Raw genomic sequence first — 20059 nt, forward strand, 5'->3', positions numbered from 1 at the left:
GGAATATATAATGATAATGGAGATAATGGTGTTATTTTAAAGGGAAAAATGAAGTTAGTGGAAATGGTAGAGAAAGTTAAGTCATGCTAATGGTGAGTCCCACTTTGGGGGTTCCGCAAGTAATGGGTCCTGCCGATATTGGGTCCTGTTTGGTGGGTCCAATGTGGGCCCCCCCGGTTGATTCGAATTTAAACAAATGTTCAATGCGGGCCCACCAAACGGGTCCAAATTTAATCAAAATGCATCATGCGGCCCCACCAAATGGGTCCAACTTCTTTCTTGCTCGGATTCTTATGAATAATCTTTCTCAACATTTAGCGGGAAAATGCGAAACACGACGGAAACGACCAAAAATATTTAGAAATGTAACAAACGGACGCGGGAAGGAAAGACATTGGAAAACCGATGGAAAAACCCTAATTTCTTAAGGCAGAGCAAAATGGGGTGTCTACACGCCCAAGCATAGCGAACTTGGGTCCGGTTAAAATGGGTCCGGTCAAAATGGGGTGTCTACACGCATAAATCCGAATGCACTAGCTCAAGAGAATTTGATGCTCTCCATGCCTTTTCAATGGGAGAAGAGTCTCTTTGATGCTTTCCAAGTGCACATCCTTCACACATTTGATCTTGGCGGTCGATGTTCGGCATGCCTCTCACCATATGCTTCTTGTTCATGAGAGATAAAGTGCTAAAGCTCAAGTGACCATAGCGAAGACGTCATAGCCATGACATATCTTTGACAATAGTGTTGAAGCAAGGAAAAGCTTTACTTTGAAACTTTAGAGGAAACATCTTGTTTTGAGTCATTCTCACCGTGGCTATGAGAACATGATTCTTGTCTTTGATTTCACATACATCTTTCTTGAAATGAACATCGTGCCCTTTCATTAGAAGTTGCCCAACACTTAAGAGATTGTGCTTTAGACCGGGAACATAGAAAACATTGGAGATGCGCTTGACGCCTTTCTTTGTTTGAACAAGATGTGGACACCCCATTTTTCCCCGCCTTAATCAGCAAAGAAGTTAGTATTTCATCGTCTTTAACAAAAAATAAAAAATAAAAAATAAAAAATCTTAATTGGTGTAGATGTCATGGTTTAATAGTTTTGGTCGTTGATCCAAAATTGATCGAATCAGTTGGTTCATTTGGATCACCGATTTGCTAAATCTTTGGAAAAACGATTTGCCGAGGAAGATCGACGGCTCTCTGTAGACACCCCATTTTGACCGGACCCAAGTTCGTTATGCTTGGGCGTGTAGACACCCCATTTTGCTCTGCCTTAAGAAATTAGGGTTTTTCCATCGGTTTTCCAATGTCTTTCCTTCCCGCGTCCGTTTGTTACATTTCTAAATATTTTTGGTCGTTTCCGTCGTTTTTCGCATTTTTCCGCTAAATGTTGAGAAAGATTATTCATAAGAATCCGAGCAAGAAAGAAGTTGGACCCATTTGGTGGGGCCGCATGATGCATTTTGATTAAATTTAGACCCGTTTGGTGGGCCCGCATTGAACATTTGTTTAAATTCGAATCAACCGGGGGGGCCCACATTGGACCCACCAAACAGGACCCAATATCGGCAGGACCCATTACTTGCGGAACCCCCAAAGTGGGACTCACCATTAGCATGACTTAACTTTCTCTACCATTTCCACTAACTTCATTTTTCCCTTTAAAATAACACCATTATCTCCATTATCATTATATATTCCATTATTCCCACCACCATTCCCACCATTACCATTATATATTCCATTATTCTCCACCACACCCACCATTTTCATTGTTTATTTCTCCACCACACCCACCATTCTCATTGTTTATTTCCACCTCTCCACTAAGTTTTTCACTATATAAAAAAAGGTGATGAGATGTTGTTACCAGAAACTCTGTCTCTCAGCACCAGCAGGATTCTGTTTGGCCCTTAGTTCTTGAATACGACCAAGAGCCGCCATCTGAAACTCCTAAAAGAGAATTCACCGACTTGCCGATCTCGCGACCTGATGCTTTGAAATGGTTGCTCAATGAAAGAATGATAACACTATTGGGATCAGAGCCTGTTCCTAATCCTCTTCCCAGTCTCAGGACCTTCCAAATGAAAGAATTTTGTGATTATCATTTATGTCAGGGTCATGCAACTGATGAATGCCTCAGCTTGAAATATGATATTCAAGACCTTATAGACATGGGGCTCCTCGACCCTCAAAATCTTTTGTCAAGCGGCGAAGCTCCATCCTTTTCTGATGACCGCAAACCGTGGTTTGAGCAAATGAAGAGACAGTCTCGCGATAATCGCAACCAGCAATGCACAATGATGGGTCGAAATATATTGAGCCCGGTCTCCATAAGTCAGGAAATCAAAGTGGCCACAACACATGGGGCTTATAGCGGGGGCAATTGTACTTCAAAAAATATCCACGGACTACAAAATCCTATGGCATTCAAATACAATCAGTTAACGGCTACACCTAAGCAAGCGCTCAAGAAGGAATTTACCCCTCTCTCGTTTCTACCATCAGTCATTTTGCAGCAAGGGTTAGCTTCAGGTCACATTATCCTACCTGGCATTAGGGCTCCTCCTAATCCTTTACCAGCAAATTGGAGAGTGGACCAGTATTGTGAATACCATAGAGGCCCTGGCCACCTTACTGATAATTGCATTGCTTTAAAATTTAGGATCCAAAAGTTGATTGATGAAAGAAATTAGCCTACCTGAATCATGCAGTACTGCCGCCAGCTGATCACAATGCTTAGATAACTGAGGGTTCAAAGGTGCACAGGTCCGGTTGCAATGAAAATAATCAGAAGTTGAAAGTACCATTTATGAGCCTGCTTTCGCCGAGCCTCCAAAGCCAGACAGTTGCAGCAGTCTCAGTCCTTTTGTTATTTTAATTAAGTCCAGTCATGATGTCAAGTCCAGTTATTAAGTGCAGTCTTCTAAAAGTTTGAATAAATTTCTAGTCCAGTTGAGTCGTTTCTTACTTTTATTTTTGAGTCGAGAGCGTGAATTCTGAGTCTGTTCAGGATAAGTCTTATCAGATGTGGTCTTTTTCAATTCAATGAAACTTGCTTTCTCTATACATTCCAACGTGTGCTTCTAACTTTAATAACCAATGAGAATAATACTCCCTCCTCAAATGAGGAAGAGGATGCCGACGAAACTCCTCTCGAGTTGCAGCCTATGCTCAAACAAGAGGAGGAGCGCCGATCCCAGCTTTTCAAAGATAAAATTGAAGTGGTAAACACTGGCACTGAAACTTTGATTTAGTGAATGCCGATTGAAAATACATTACCCTCTGAAGAGTGTGAAGAATTGATAAAATTATTTCAAGAATAAGAAGATTGCCTAGAAAAGCTACGACCGATACCAGGGGCAAGACATAGATGGAAAGCTCAAAGAAAATGAAGAAAGTGAGGAGACATATGCTATACAAGGGGCATAGAGTGGAAACAACTTTCATATTTCCAATCAATGACCTTGGTTCTCAAATTCATAACATAAAGCCAACAAATTCAAGATAAGAAGTTCAAGAGCAAGCATTGAAAAGTGATCATCAGATATCAAGAGTACGAATCCATAGATGGAGGATGTCAAAGAACATGTTTTGCTCTATGAAAGTCGAAAGCACGTATTAGAATCTTGGAAGAAGAAGATACATTATCTCTTACCTGGAAATGCCGTCAAACTCCGTAAAAAAAAAAAGAAATAAATAATCAGTACCAGAGGGACCCTAGTAACCTAGATCGATTCCCAATTTGAACATCGGAAGGCCTCCTTTGGCCGAATAAATCTCAAAATCAGAACCCAACGTCGAAAGAATATCGGTTTGCAAACCCTTTGAGCCTGAATCAAATTTTCTTGAAAACCCATCAAACTCGGGGCATTCGCCCCGAACTACGCGAGACCTGATCCCTATACTGGGGTACGTAGGCAACTCGGTTGAACCGAGTTCGGTCGATTCAAAAAAAAAAAAATTCAATCCTTTCAGAAAAAAAAAAAAAGATGGACAAGTTCCAAACAATTTATCTTCAAACTAGGGGCATTCGCCCTGAACTACACACGACATGATTCCTACCTTGGGATATGTAGGCAACCTGTTCACAGGTTCGGTCGAAATCTTTGTTGAGCCTTAAACCATTCTTTGAAAAGCCCTATCTTACCTATAAAGTCCTTCTGGTGTTCAGAACTAATGAGCTAGGTCCCGAGACACAATTTAAAAAAAATAATGAATAAGAAAAAGAACGGAGTTTGAAGATCTGCTAGACTGAAAACCTGAAAGGGCGGTGTAGGCAAAATTTAAGATCATTCCCCTGCTAAGTAAATCTTGACCTCAATCAAACCACTAGAGTATGTAGGAGATAGGTATTTAACTAACTGGAAGGAGATTCTGAATTTTAATGGTTCATCTTTCTGAGAAATTGGCTCAGCCACCATTGCATCTGAGGCTCTTCCAAGCTTAAAGTGCCTTCCTGGGGTATGATCTTTTTACGGAAGCTGGGCTTTCTGATGTTTCCACTTCTGAATTTTTCTGAGCTGATCTTCTTTGAAATGAAGCTGTTTGACTAAATTCTCGAGCTCTTTCAGGTACAATTGAAGGGAGCCGCCTAGGCCGGGTCTCCTTCACCAAGACAGTTACATCATTTGGACATAGGAACGACGATTGACTTTTTCTAAAGAGAAAACTTAGATGAAAGGCACTACTCAAAGGATTTAGCAGCCCTGAAGGAGTGAACGTAGAATGACAAAGATTGACTAACTACACTGACAGACACAGTAATGCTTCTGACTTAGTTAACGTTTTATTTGGTAAGTCTATCCTTTCAAGGAATGTTTTTTTTTTTTTTTGAAATCGTAAACACTGGACTTCTTCCTCGAAACAGTAATGCCTCAAGAATTTAATTACGACCCCTAAGATTGCTTAGCTTCAATGCCCCCAGTTTTGAGGATATCACTTGAATTTGCTTGAACTTCAGTTGATCTTCAGTCTTGATACCGGCTGTAGCCTTCTTATACTGATTCTCTTACCATGACCAAGTCACCTCTTCAGGGTTTTTAACTTGGCGGACCGCGCTAGCCTTAACTTTTGCCTGAACCACCATTCGAGGTTTTCGATCCAGCAGGCTATCCCCTTAGCTTTTGCCTAAGCCGCCCTTTCGGGTTTTCAACTTAGCAGGGGAATGATCTTAAATTTTGCCTAGACAGCCCTTTCAGGTTTTCGGTCTAGCAGATCTTCAAACTCCGTTCTTTTTCTTTTTTTTTCATTTTTTTTTACTTTTTGTGTTTCGGGACCTAGCTCATTAGTTCTGAACACCGGAAGGACTTTATAGGTAGGATAGGGCTTTTCAAAGAATGGCTTAAGGTTCAACAAAGATTTCGACCGAACCTGTGAACAAGTTGCCTACATATCCCAAGGTAGGAATCAGGTCGTGTGTAGTTCAGGGCGAATGCCCCTAGTTTGAAGATAAATTGTTTGAAGGTTAATTGATTTTTTTCTTTTTTTCTTTTCTTTCTGGAATAATTAACTTCTCTTCTTTTGGAACTTGTTCCTCTTTTTTTTTCTTTTTTTTTGAAAGGATTGAATTTCTTTTCCTTTCTTTTTCTTTTTTTTTTTGAATCGACTGAACTCGGTTCAACCGAGTTGCCTACGTACCCCAGTATAGGGATCAGGTCTCGCGTAGTTTGGGGCGAATGCCCCGAGTTTGATGGGTTTTCAAGAAAATTTGATTCAGGCTCGAAGGGTTTGCAAACCGGTATTCTTTTGACGTTGGGTTCTGATTTTGGGATTTATTCGGCCAAAGGAGGCCTTCCGATGTTCAAATTGGGAATCGATCTAGGTTACTAGGGTCCCTCTGGTACTGATTATTTATTTCTTTTTTTTTTACGGAGTTTGACGGCATTTCCAGGTAAGAGATAATGGATCTTCTTCTTCCAAGATTCTAATACGTGCTTTCGACTTTTAATAGAGCAAAACATGTTCTTTGACATCCTCCATCTATGGATTCGTACTCTTGATATCTGATGATCACTTTTCAATGCTTGCTCTTGAACTTCTTATCTTGAATTTGTTGGCTTTATGTTATGAATTTGAGAACCAAGGTCATTGATTGGAAATATGAAAGTTGTTTCCACTCTATGCCCCTTGTATAGCATATGTCTCCTCACTTTCTTCATTTTCTTTGAGCTTTCCATCTATGTCTTGCCCCTGGTATCGATCGTAGCTTTTCTAGGCAATCTTCTTATTCTTGAAATAATTTTATCAATTCTTCACACTCTTCAGAGGGTAATGTATTTTCAATCAGCATTCACTAAATCAAAGTTTCAGTGCCAGTGTTTACCACTTCAATTTTATCTTTGAAAAGCTGGGATCGGCGCTCCTCCTCTTGTTTGAGCATAGGCTGCAACTCGAGAGGAGTTTCGTCGGCATCCTCTTCCTCATTTGAGGAGGGAGTATTATTCTCATTGGTTATTAAAGTTAGAAGCACACGTTGGAATGTATAGAGAAAGCAAGTTTCATTGAATTGAAAAGGACCACATCTGATAAGACTTATCCTGAACAGACTCAGAATTCACGCTCTCGACTCAAAAATAAAAGTAAGAAACGACTCAACTGGACTAGAAATTTATTCAAACTTTTAGAAGACTGCACTTAATAACTGGACTTGACATCATGACTGGACTTAATTAAAATAACAAAAGGACTGAGACTGCTGCAACTGTCTGGCTTTGGAGGCTCGGCGAAAGCAGGCTCATAAATGGTACTTTCAACTTCTGATTCTTTTCATTGCAACCGGACCTGTGCACCTTTGAACCATCAGTTATCTAAGCATTGCGATCAGCTGGCGGCAGTACTGCATGATTCAGGTAGGCTAATTTCTTTCATCAATCAACTTTTGGATCCTAAATTTTAAAGCAATGCAATTATCAGTAAGGTGGCCAGGGCCTCTATGGTATTCACAATACTGGTCCACTCTCCAATTTGCTGGTAAAGGATTAGGAGGAGCCCTAATGCCAGGTAGGATAATGTGACCTGAAGCTAACCCTTGCTGCAAAATGACTGATGGTGGAAACGAGAGAGGGGTAAATTCCTTCTTGAGCGCTTGCTTAGGTGTAGCCGTTAACTGATTGTATTTGAATGCCATAGGATTTTGTAGTCCGTGGATATTTTTTGAAGTACAATTGCCCCCGCTATAAGCCCCATGTGTTGTGGCCACTTTGATTTCCTGACTTATGGAGACCGGGCTCAATATATTTCGACCCATCATTGTGCATTGCTGGTTGCGATTATCGCGAGACTGTCTCTTCATTTGCTCAAACCACGGTTTGCGGTCATCAGAAAAGGATGGAGCTTCGCCGCTTGACAAAAGATTTTGAGGGTCGAGGAGCCCCATGTCTATAAGGTCTTGAACATCATATTTCAAGCTGAGGCATTCATCAGTTGCATGACCCTGAAGTAAATGATAATCACAAAATTCTTTCATTTGGAAGGTCCCGAGACTGGGAAGAGGATTAGGAACAGGCTCTGATCCCAATAGTGTTATCATTCTTTCCTTGAGCAACCATTTCAAAGCATCGGGTCGCGAGATCGGCAAGTCGGTGAATTCTCTTTTAGGAGTTTCAGATGGCGGCTCTTGGTCGTATTCAAGAACTAAGGGCCAAACAGAATCCTGCTGGTGCTGAGAGACAGAGTTTCTGGTAACAACATCTTGGGGTTTGGTATTTTTATCAGCGAAATGTTCAGAGCCTTGGGATTGACAATACCAGGTTTGCATTTGTTGCTTCATCTGATGAACTTCTTCTGTTAACGCAGCCACTTGTCTAGAGAGGTTCACAATTAGTTCTTCCGAACCCATAACCATGGAGAGGTTCGGATTTTTGCCCTTAGAAACAACAGTGGTTGGACTCAATTTCTCAGTAAGTCGAGTTTTGATGAATTGATTTTCTTCCTTCAATTCCTTCATCTGTTGGACAAGCTGGGCCAGCGTTTCTTTGACATGAAAGAGTTGGAAATTTTTTATTGAATCCGCCATAGGTAGGAAAAAGAGGATTGGAGACGCTTCCAAAGAAAATGGGGAATTAGCTTCCTTACTGACCACGAATAGATTCAAATCCAAGAAGCTTTCTTGGATTTTCAGCTGTGAATAGTCCTGACATGGAAACAATAAGAACGGTATATGAGCTTGACATTCAAGGAGTGTTCATTCTCAATGACTGAAACAAAGATTACACATTTAAGCAAGTAGTTGGGACAATAGAATGAATCCTAGAGGACCAAGACATGACAATGATGACTGATTCGCATAGGGGAATGCCCCTAGTTCAAGGATTATGAGAGTGAACTCTGAAGGACTTAGCAAAATATTCTTGAAAAAGGTTGCCCCTGGAGTAAGAAAAGACTAAGGGTACAAGTACAATCAGATCATCAAGATCAGGCATAATCAGATCATGAGATTGCATAATCGAAAGATTGTGAGATTCCGCTCCTGCCAGTTAGGGGATGGCATGAAGATACGATCGAATCGTATGACAGAAGAATGAAAGACGCACGATCAAGAGATTAAATGAGAGAGCATAAGATTGCTTTCAACGGATAGATCATGAATGACTAATCCTATGAGATCTTTGGAAATGATGGGATTTATATCCTAACCCCAAAGGGAAAGTTTTTTTTTTAATCTCGCACATTTTAACAGTGTTACCTGAAGGCATCAACCCTAATCCTAATCTAGCGGAGTGGAGAGAGGATCTCGACTCATGACTTTGTTCGTGTATCTAAGGACCGATCGTAGCCATTGGAAGAATGACCACGGCCAAATCTAGACACAAATGGGTAAGATATCCTAAAGTAGGCTCACACACGTGATGCACATGTGTTCGTATACTACATGCATGTGTGGGTTAATCTAGGGGTAAGGCCAAGAGTTCCCTTAGCGCGAATCCCTGTTCGATATACTGTACCAGTGTCCGGCGTATCAGTACGTGAACAAGAGATCCGTTTACGTACCATAAAGGTACTAGGCTAAGGGTGGAATGCTTCTCTAGCACAGAGGCACCAGGTGATGAAATCCCAGTCAACCATGCTAGATAACACTCCGGGTTCCTAAAATAGGACGTGTGTGCATGTGAGATGCAGGGGTTTAGATGCAAGTGATGTAAGTGTGTGCAATATGTTTGCGCAATCTATGATACCTTCAGGTTTTGTTAGATTAAGTTCAAGTGAAATGTGATGAGAAAATAAAACAAGACAAACTAATCTAACAAGTATAGAGTTTTTATGAGCCAGTTAAAATAAATTCAAATGAATTATCTTTTGAAATTTTAATGAAGTTAGGTGGTCCCCAGCAGAGTCGCCAAACTGTGGGACCCGATCCCGCGAGAGGGGCGGGGCGCGAGCCGCCACGCGCTCTCTCTTGGTCTCTCGTACCCACGCGATTGGCGTGTGCATTTTTATTATTGATTTTAATTCATCTTTTATGTGAACTTGGGATCACTAAGGCAATCCGAATTCCACACAAAAGAGACTGACATAGTCGCCACCTAGATGTGGGATCTATGACCCATCATTAACCAGAAATCTAGACTCGCTACCTGGTTACGAGAATGGAAGGTATGGGGAGTTATCCGCCACATGCACCATTCCTGCCCAATAATCGGTCTTCGATTCCAAAAGCTAACTCTTTTAAATTTATTTTAAATGGCTCATTCAACTCTATGTTAATGTGCGAACTAAGTGACATGCATCCTAGAATCTAATTTCAATGTGAATCCTAGATGTGTATCTTGATTTATTAATTTGTCTGGATTCAATCTAAGTGAAAGTTCTCCTAGAATTCTAATTTCATGGAAAGCCCTAAGTGATTTGATTAAGCATTTACATGAAAACTAATATACAAAACACCACAATTTGTTGTGGTGCCGACTCGCGGTTGGTATGCCATCAGACATCCAAACTGCCTACGTACCCAAGCCTCACTAGGATCAGAGTCGACGTAGTTCGGTGTACCTAAGCTAAGCTACTTATGCCTAACTCAACTAAGACACCGATCTAGACTGGTTTGATTGTTTCAACAGTTTTAAGAAGAATTATTTAATTCAAGTTGAGGATTTTATTATCTTAGGATTTCATCTAAGATGCTATATGATTCTTATCTAAATGCAAGTTGTCCCTTAGACTAATGCAGGTTTGCCTACATCCTAGTTTACTAGGCTTGTCCTAGGGAAAGATCGGGTGACTAGTGTAACTAGACCTATGGTACGGTTGCTATCCATAGCAAGCGTCCGTGATGAGGCTGGACTCCTAACTCTAGGACTCCCTAAAACCTAAGACTCCCTAAAACTTAGGACACGACATGACGTAAGTGTTTGTAAATTGGGCTCTAATGGTTCTTACGATGGAAACCGCGATCCAACGGTTCAGAAAGACACAAGACAAATCGATTTAAATTCTCAAGGTTAATGAATTTCAGATTTTAAGGATTTTCAGTTTATGAACACTTAAGGATTACCAACGGCTCTAGGGTTTACTAATTTCGGCCCAGAATAGCATCCAAGGAAGGGAATCGTGTGCTCTTTCCTTGCGCAATTTAATACTTAGGTTATAACACCTTATTGCCTGGCATATCTCAGGATTTCCGTGGACAGTAACCTCGGAGCCAACAACGTGCTATAGCTTAAATATTCAAATTGTCAAAAATCGGTTGCAATTGGGATACGATTATGGATGCACTGGCCATTTTTCCAAGGAAATCTAAAGATCCTAAGATTTCTGTTTCAATGGATTAAGGAATTGATATGTGACAGAGATTTAAGATTCTTTAGAGATTTTCAGATGATTTTCGATTAATTTCGGATTTTCAATGAATTTTATCAATTTTAAACATATGAATGATTTTACAAGTGAAACTGTTGCAAACGAATTTCAAATGAGTTAAAACTTTTACAGCAGCAAGATATGATGAGATGTAGCTTACTGAAAGATTTTTACAGATTTTTACATTAAACTCATATTTAATTTTGATTTAACAATTAATTGATCAGATTGCAAAAATAACACAGAAACTGCTAGAAATAGGAATCTAAATTCATGGAAATTTCTACAGAAATGAGATATGATTAAAAATAGCATTCTGTGAGAATTTCATGAATTTTAAATACTATTTACTACCAATTTCGAATTTTTCAATTTTCAAACCAGATTATGAATTAACACTACATCCCATATGAAAAAAGATCCAAATCACTTGAAAATTTTACAGAAACAAGAAATATGAAATCAAAGACTACTGTAAAAATTTTGAGAATTTTAGCTGTGATATCATGTCAGTAACAATTCTTCCAAAATCTGTTAATTTTCAAAGAAAGAATAAAATAATATACCAAACGAAATCCAAAAATCTTTAAAAATTCATGGTAGAAAGTATCAGTTCCATATTAGTTTTCCACGAAATTTCATTAATTTTGGAATCTGTTTAGTATATAATTTATTTTTCTTCGTCAAAAAGATGTTTTTTGAAGAGTTTTCACGATTTTCGGAAAAATAAAAATTCAGAAATATTTCGAGAACAGTGTACCTACCTGTGGTGGAGATCTCCGCCGAATCCGAGGGACGAAAAATCCAAAAATCGCGCCGCCGCTCGATCCGTTCCGTTTCCTTCTTCTCTTTTTCTTTGTTTTTTTTATTTTTATTTTTCTCTCTCATTTTCTTCACAGGAGAGATAGAGAGTGTGTGAGAGATGGGGAATGAGAGTGAGAAAGTGAAAGTGGTTGAGAGAGAAATAGAGAGAGAGTGAGAGTAGCAGAGTGTGAGATAGAACTTGAGAAATGAGAGAGATAGAGTGATGAGGAGCCGCTGTTTTTAGGAGGGACCTTCGCTGCTGTTTCGAGGAGAGGAGAGGGGGTGAGCGGCTGAGCGATGGAGAGATAGAGGATGTTGAAAGGGTGGAAAGAGAAAGATTTGAGAGATGAGAGAGGCTGCTATTGAGGGTGAGATGGGAGATGTTGAGAAGGTGGGAAGAGAAAAAACAGAGGGTGTTGGGAAGTTGAAAAAAACAGAGGGTGAGTGTGAGAGAGAGAGAGAAAGAGTATATTGAAGAGAGAGAGACAGAGACAGAGACAGAGAGAGAGAGAGAGAGAACAAAAAACAGAGCATGCGATGCTCTGTTCTTGTTCACGTCTTCTCTCTTTATCTTTTTCTTTTTTTTTAAAAAAGGAAGACTGCTGTGGTGAGAGATATTGGGGGAAGAGGGTGAACGTAGGGTGGTGAAAGGAGAGTGAGAAGCCGAGAGTCATGAGGAGTGGGCGAGAGATGGTGAGTAACAAAGGGAGAGTGGGAACGAGGAGAGAAAAAAAACAGAGGAGAGAGCGGCCGTGAGATGGCTGGCTCTCTGTTTTGTTTTTTGTTTTTTTAATTAATGGGCTCTTGAGCCTTGGGGGAAGATGAGGGATAGAGGTCAAAATCCAAACACCAAGGGAGAAGGGGAGATGGAAAAACCCCAGGGAGAGGTGGCCGGCTGCTTCCCCCCAACTTCCCTCCTCAAAAAAAGATCGAGCTTCTTTCCTTTTAAGCTGCTGTGGCCACCCACCCCAAAGAAACCGAGCCTTCCCTCCTCTCTACACTTGCTATCTTTTCTTAAAATATTCCCTCTTTTCCTTCTCCATGCATGTGCAACCAAGAAATATAAAAATCACTTGCTATCTTTTCTTAAAATATTCCCTCTTTTCCTTCTCCATCATGTGCAACCAAGAAATATAAAAATCACTTGCTATCTTTTCTTAAAATATTCCCTCTTTTCCTTCTCCATGCATGTGCAACAGAATAAGGGGGCTTAAAAGCCAAGCAAAGGGGAACAAGCTCCCCAAGGCACGGAGGAAAAAGAGGGAGGACCTCCATAGAGGCATTAAACAAGGAAATTAAAAATCACTTTTTAAATTGAGGATCCTTGTCTCTTTTTCTTTCCATTATCTAATCCATGCAAAAGCCACAAATCGCGCAACTCGTATAAAATTAATAACAACACCCAGTAAAGGCCGGACGTGCATAGATGGGATGATCAACACCATTCAAATGTTAGGTAACAGTACAAATGGGTTGCGCCCCCTAAATTATTTCCGTTGGATGATCCAAGCTGTCCAAGTGCTAGGCCAAAATGCAAATTGGTTGCACCCTTCAGAACATTTCCATTGGCTGATCCGATCCGTCCGAATAAGGGACCAAAATGTGAATATGTTATCCCATTTTTAAATCACTCCCATTTGATGATCCGAACCGTTCATTTGATGGGCGACAATTGATGATCTTGACCGTTCAAACAGTGGGCTGCAATGTGATTTAGTTTGTGCTCCACTAATCAATCCTATGGGCTGATCCAAATCATCCGATAGATTAACCACGCCCTATAGATCTTCTTCATTAGATGATCCAAACCATCCAATTTATTGATCTATAATAAAAGCAATTTGTATTCCTCAAACCTTCTTCGTAAGATGATCTCAACCGGTCCAAATGGTATTATCTCCGTAGAATGATCCACCTTGTCCAATTGATGGGCTGCCACCTTAAGATTTTTATTTTTCATAATAATGGGCCCATGCCAGAGGAAATACACTATGCCCTCCATGGATATTGGTTTCGTTTATGCCTTTCATCAAAACAATATGCGGACCCCCCTGTTTGATCCAAATCTTAACAAATGCTCAATGCGGGCCCACCGACAGGTCCAAACTCTCCCTTGCTCGGATTCTTGTGAATAACTCCTCTCAACACTTAGCGGAAAAATGCGAACATGGCGGAAATGATTGAAAAGATCAAGAAAGCATGAGAGACGGACACGGGAATGAAAAACACTAGAACCCGACAACGACATACGTTATTCTTTGTTGATTAAAGCGGGGAAAAATGGGGTGTCTACAGATGCCCCTCTTTGGTAGAGACGATGTAGTCATCGAATACCAAAGTCAAAATGACAGAACCATTTTGCGTAGCTTTAATCGACAAAGGACTCCATAAACACAATGCAACCTAATATAATGCAAGACCCTAGATGAAATCCTAGAATTAGAATGTAATAATCAAACAATGGGTGAACTGGGGAATTGGAATACTGGATAACTTGAAACTGGAGAAGTGAAGATTGGATGAACTGAAGAATTGGAAGACTGGAGAAGTAGAAAATTTAGGGACTGGATATTTACAGAGCTGGAAATTTGGAGAACTGGATGATTAAGAGACTCAATAGTCAGATAACCGTAGAATCAAAGAACTGAGAAGTTAAGGAGCCAGTTCACTGGGAATTGTAGAACTTGATTACTGGAAAACTGGAGAGTCAAAACTTGATAATTGGTGAACTGGGGATTAGATTAGATTGATATTTTGATTGATTCACTTGGGATCGGGATTTGATCACTGGATGTTAGGACTGAAAACTGGAGACTGGAATCTTAATCTAGACATCGGGAACCAGAACTCTAGAACGAAGACATACCGGATACTAGAATTAGAGTACTGAAACACTGGATTTTCGGACACTGGAACTGGATGTTGGAATTGGAGTGCCAAAATACTGGGAACAGGAATACAAGTACTGGAAAATGGAACACTGGAATAATGGTGATAGGGAAACTTGACACTAGAACTATGATACCGGAATATTGGATACTGGAACTGGAGACTAGAACTGGCACAGTGAAATACTGGAATACTGAAATTGAAACTAGATACTGGATGCTGGAACTGGAATACTGGTATTGAAACTGAATACTGGATGGTGGAATTGGAATATTGGAATACTGGATACTGGAACTGAACTGGAATACTAGAGTACTGGATGTTGGAACTGGAATACTAGAATACTGGATACTGGAATTGGAATATTGGAATACTGGATACTGGAACTGGAACTGGAATTTTTGGAATACTGGATACTGGAACTGCAACTGGAATTGGAATTTTGGAATACTGGATACTTGGAACTGGAACTGGAATTTTTGGAATACTGGATACTGGAACTGGAACTGGAATTGGAATTTTGGAATACTGGATACTTGGAACTGGAACTGGAATTTTTGGAATAGTGGATACTGGAACTGGAACTGGAATTTTTGGAATACTGGATACTGGAACTGGAATACTGGAATACTGGAATTGAAACTTGATATTGGCAAATCAGGAATTGGTAATTGATGAACTAGTAAACTGGTTTTTACACAAGTTTATTCGCATTTTGAATTGTTTACTGGGGATGCACAAGAAAGTCTCACAGGGCTTGAAATTTCTTAGATTAAGATCTTCTTTACTCGGGATATAAACTAGGACCTCGGAATATTTGGACACTGGTACAGAGGATTCTTCTTTTGACAAGCATTCAGACAAATACTCAACTGACTGGAATGATTGGCGTGTGCATTTTTACTTAGAAATTGAGTCCATAACGATCCCGCGAGAGGGACCTCGGAATATTTGGACACTTACCATATTAGCTTCCCATGTACTTAGCTAAGTACATGGGGTTTCCCCAGCAGAGTCGCCAAACTGTGGGACCCGATCCCGCGGAGAGGGGGCGGGGCGCGAGCCGCCGCGCTCTCTCTCTTGGTCTCTCGTACCCACGCGATTGGCGTGTGCATTTTATTATTGATTTGAATTCGTCTTTCCTGTGAACTTGGGATCACTAAGGCAATCCGAATTCCACACAAAAGAGAATGACAGAGTCGCCACCTAGATGTGGGATCTAGGACCCATATTTAACCAGAAATCTAGACTCGCTACCTGGTTACGAGAATGGAAGGTATGGGGAGTTATCCACCACATGCACCATTCCTGCCCGATAATCGGTCTTCGATTCCAAAAGCTAACTCTTTTAAATTTATTTTAAATGGCTCATTCAACTCTATGTTAATGTGCGAACTAAGTGACATGCATCCTATGATCTAATTTCAATGTGAATCCTAAATGTGTATCTTGATTTATTAATTTGTCTGGATTCAATCTAAGTGAAAGTTCTCCTAGAATTCTAATTTCATGGAAAATCCTAAGTGATTTAATTAAGCGTTTACAAGAAAATTAATATACAAAACACCACAATTTGTTGTGGTGCCAACTCGCGGTTGGTATGCCATCAGACATCCAAGCTGCCTACGTACCCAAGCCTCACTGGGATCAGAGTCGACGTAGTTCGGTGCACCTGAGCTAAGCTACTTATGCCTAACTCAACTAAGACACCGACCTAGACGGGATTGACTGTTTCAACAGTTTTAAGAGAAGTTATTTAAATAAAGTTGAGGATTTTATTATCTTAGGATTTCATCTAAGATGCTATATGATTCTTATCTAAATGCAAGTTGTCCTTTAGACTAATGCAGGATAGCCTACATCCTAGTTTACTAGGCTTGTCCTAGGGAAAGATTGGGTGACTAGTGTAACTAGACCTATGGCACGGTTGCTATGCATAGCAAACGTTCGTGATGAGGCTGGACTCCTAACTCTAGGACTCCCTAAAACCTAAGACTCCCTAAAACCTAGGACACGACATGACACCAGTGTTCCTAAATTGGGCTCTAATGGTTCTTACGACGGAAACCATAATCCAATGGTTCCGAGAGACACGAGATGAATCGATTTCAGTTTTCGAAGTTAATTAATTTCAGATTTCAAGGATTTTCAGTTTTTGGACATTTAAGGATTACCAATGGCTCTAGGGTTCACCAATTTCGGCCCAGAATAGCATCCAAGGAAGGGAATCGTGCGCTCTTTCCTTGCGCAATTTAATACTTAGGTTATAACATCTTATTGCCTGGCATATCTCAGGATTTCCGTGTACAGTAACCTCGGAGCCAACAACATGCTATAGCTTAAATATTCAAATTGTCAAAGATCGAGTGCAATTGGGATATGATTATGGATGCACTGGCCATTTTTCCAGGGAATTCTAATGGTCCTAAGATTTCTGTTTCAATGGATTACGGAGTTAACATGTGACAGAGATTTAAGATTCTTCAGAGATTTTCAGATGAATTTCAATTAATTTCGGATTTTCAATGAATTTTATCAATTTTAAACATATGAGTGATTTTACAAGTGAAACTGTTGCAAACGAATTCGAAATGAATCAAAATTTTTACAACAGCAAGATATGATGAGATGTAGCTTACTGAAAGATTTTTACAGATTTTAACATTAAGCTCATATTTAGTTTTGATTTAACAATTAAATGACCAGATTGCAAAAATAACACAGAGACTGCTAGAAATAGGAAACTAAATTCAATGAAATTTCTACAGAAATAAAATATGAGTAAAAAAAAGCATGCTTTGAGAGTTTCATGAATTTTAGAAACCATTTATTATCAAATTTCGGATTTTTCAATTTTCAGACCAGATTATGAATTAACACTACATCACACATGAAACAAGATCTAAATCACCTGAAACTTTTACAGCAACTAGAAATGTGAAATTTAAGACTACTGTAAAACGTTTGAGAATTTTCTCTGTGATCTGATGTCAGTAAGGATTTCCCCAAAATCTGATAAGTTTCAAAGAAAACATAAAATAATATACTAAACAACTTCTAAAAATTCTCAAAAATTCATGGTATAATGTATCAGTATCATAGTATTTTCCCACGAAATTTCATTAATTTTGGAATTCTTTTAGTATATATTTTATTTTTCTTCGTCAAAAAGATATTTTTGAATAGTTTTCTATTTTTAAAACACGATTCTCGAGAAAATTACGACTCCGGAAAATGTCCTCCAACCTTGTTCTAATGTGATGAACACAAGAAAAATTTAAAATTCCAAAAAATAGATCATCCTGAGATGGCTATTTTTTCGAATTTCGTAATTACTCGACCCACATTTTAAATAAAATTCGACTCTTCACTCAAATTCTAAAAAACCGTCGATTCAATGTCCGATCCGATCCGACAGTTATTTTACTCTATTCAAGTAGAACATCATATTAAATTTTGGGACGAAACGGATTTGAAACCTTCATGCAGATCATGATTTTTAGTTCACACATTTAATATTGAATTAAATTTAATTAAATACTAAAAAATAATGCAAAATACATAAAAAATACGAAACAATCTTGGAAAAATCTGAGAATCGTGTACATACCTGTAGTCGAGATCCTCGCCGCATCCAAATGCCGAAAACTCTGAAAATCCCGCGGACGCTGCAATCCGACCCGCTTCCTCTTTCTCTCTCTTCTTTTTTTCTTTGCTTTTTTTATTTTTATCAAGAACCGATGTTCTGTAGAATGAAGGATAGAAGTGGTTTGGCTGAGACAGAGAGATGTTTATATGGGGTAGGTGGAAACAGAAACAAAAGGGGTTCGAGAATAAGAACGAAGAAAACTGAGGAGGATGATAATAACGCAAAACAGAGAGATAGAGACTAAGAACAAACGGCACTCTGTTTTTGCAAAAATCGAGATCTCAACATTCTGTTTCTGAGAAATGAAGAGATGATGAGATGGAGAAACAGAGGGAGGGTTGGGGAAGACGAAATACAGAGAGAGATATGAGGGATGAAAGAAACAGATGGCGTTCGGGGAGAAGAACAGAAAACAGAGCACATGGGCGAGGGAGATGAGAGTAGAGAGCAATCTGCTGGGGAGATAATGAGGCTGATGGGGAAGAGAAGAGGAACACAGAGAGTGAGTAATGGGGAGGGAAGAATGAGGGAGAGGGAGAGAACAGAGAGGGAGAGCGAGAGAGAGATAGAGAAAACAGAGTCTTCCCTCTCCTCCCCTCCCTCCTATGCTCTTTTTATCTTCTTTTTTTATAGGCTGTTCTTGATCAAGGGATGGGAGGTGAGAGGGGAGTGAGAGAAAGAGTATATCAAGAGAGAGAGACCGAGAGAGAGAGAGAGATTTAGAGAGTGAGAGCGAGAGAGAGATAGTTATAGCTGCAGCTCTCAGAATATATTGATGGTATGGAGCTGCAGCTAGAGCTCCAACGAAGGGTCCAACCCAGAATATCCACTGATCATCCCAGGCTTTGTCTTGGTTGTAAATAACAGCAGCTCCAAAACTCCTAGCAGGGTTGATACCAGTTCCAGTAATGGGAATGGTAGCCAAATGCACCATGAAAACAGCAAACCCAATAGGTAAAGGAGCCAAAACTGGAACATGAGAATCACGAGCACTTCTCTTTGGATCAGTAGCAGAGAAAACATTGTAAACGAGAACAAAAGTCCCAATAATTTCAGCACCAATAGCCGCTCCCTTTGAATATCCAGGTGCAACTTCGTTGGCCCCACCGCCTAGAGAGTTGTAAGGATGCTAGCCTTCACCAAACCCACACCACATATGGCTCCCAAACACTGGAAAACCATGTAGGAAACTGCTCGGAGCAAGGAAACCTTCCGTGCTAGGAACAGACCAAAAGTCACCGCTGGGTTGATATGTCCACCTGAGATTCCGGCAGTGCAGTAAACGAGAATGAAAATCATTCCACCAAAAGCCCAGGCGATTCCTAGGAGGCCTACGCCACCACATACGTCAGCTTGCTTCTTGTGGCCGATTACTGTGGCGATTGTGACGTAGAGAAAGAGTAAAGTGGCGATGAATTCGGCGATTAGAGCTCTGTAAAATGACCAAAGCTTCAGCTCTCCCATGTCGAATAATGGAGCTGGAGGTGGGTCGACATAGTCTTTTCCATGAGGGGCTTCTACACTCACTTCCTTAGACATATTTTCTCTCTCTGTGTTTTTGCACTGCTAAAGAGGTGTAGAGTGAGGGTGGCTGATGGTCGAGATGTGGGTAGTGGGTTTTTTTTTTTTTTTCTCCTCCCACTCCAACGAGAATCAGTCCCTCGTTTTAACTTCACACCATGTAGCCCCAAACATGATGATGAGTACACATCATGTTGAGCACATGGTAGGCCCCATCCCATGGCACCATGATAGCCCATTCTAATTTGTCTAATGCTTTACAAACATGATAATGAGTACACATCATGTTGAGCACATGGTAGGCCCCATCCCATGGCACCATGGGCACCTTCTCATTAATGTTTCAATGTTTAAAACCGAAATGCATTTTTCATGGAAAAATGTATGGTTCC

At 40.1% G+C, this 20059-nt stretch overlaps 1 pseudogene; it reads right to left on the reverse strand.

Moving 5' to 3' along the window:
* Positions 1-18850: 18850 nt before the first annotated feature.
* Positions 18851-19781, reverse strand: LOC143849908 (putative aquaporin PIP2-8 pseudogene; annotated as a pseudogene).
* Positions 19782-20059: the final 278 nt, after the last annotated feature.

This window comes from Tasmannia lanceolata, unplaced genomic scaffold (genome assembly GCF_043159265.1).
Source record: "Tasmannia lanceolata isolate RefF3 unplaced genomic scaffold, GAP_Taslan_0.1 ptg000018l, whole genome shotgun sequence".
NCBI classification, from domain to species: domain Eukaryota; kingdom Viridiplantae; phylum Streptophyta; class Magnoliopsida; order Canellales; family Winteraceae; genus Tasmannia; species Tasmannia lanceolata.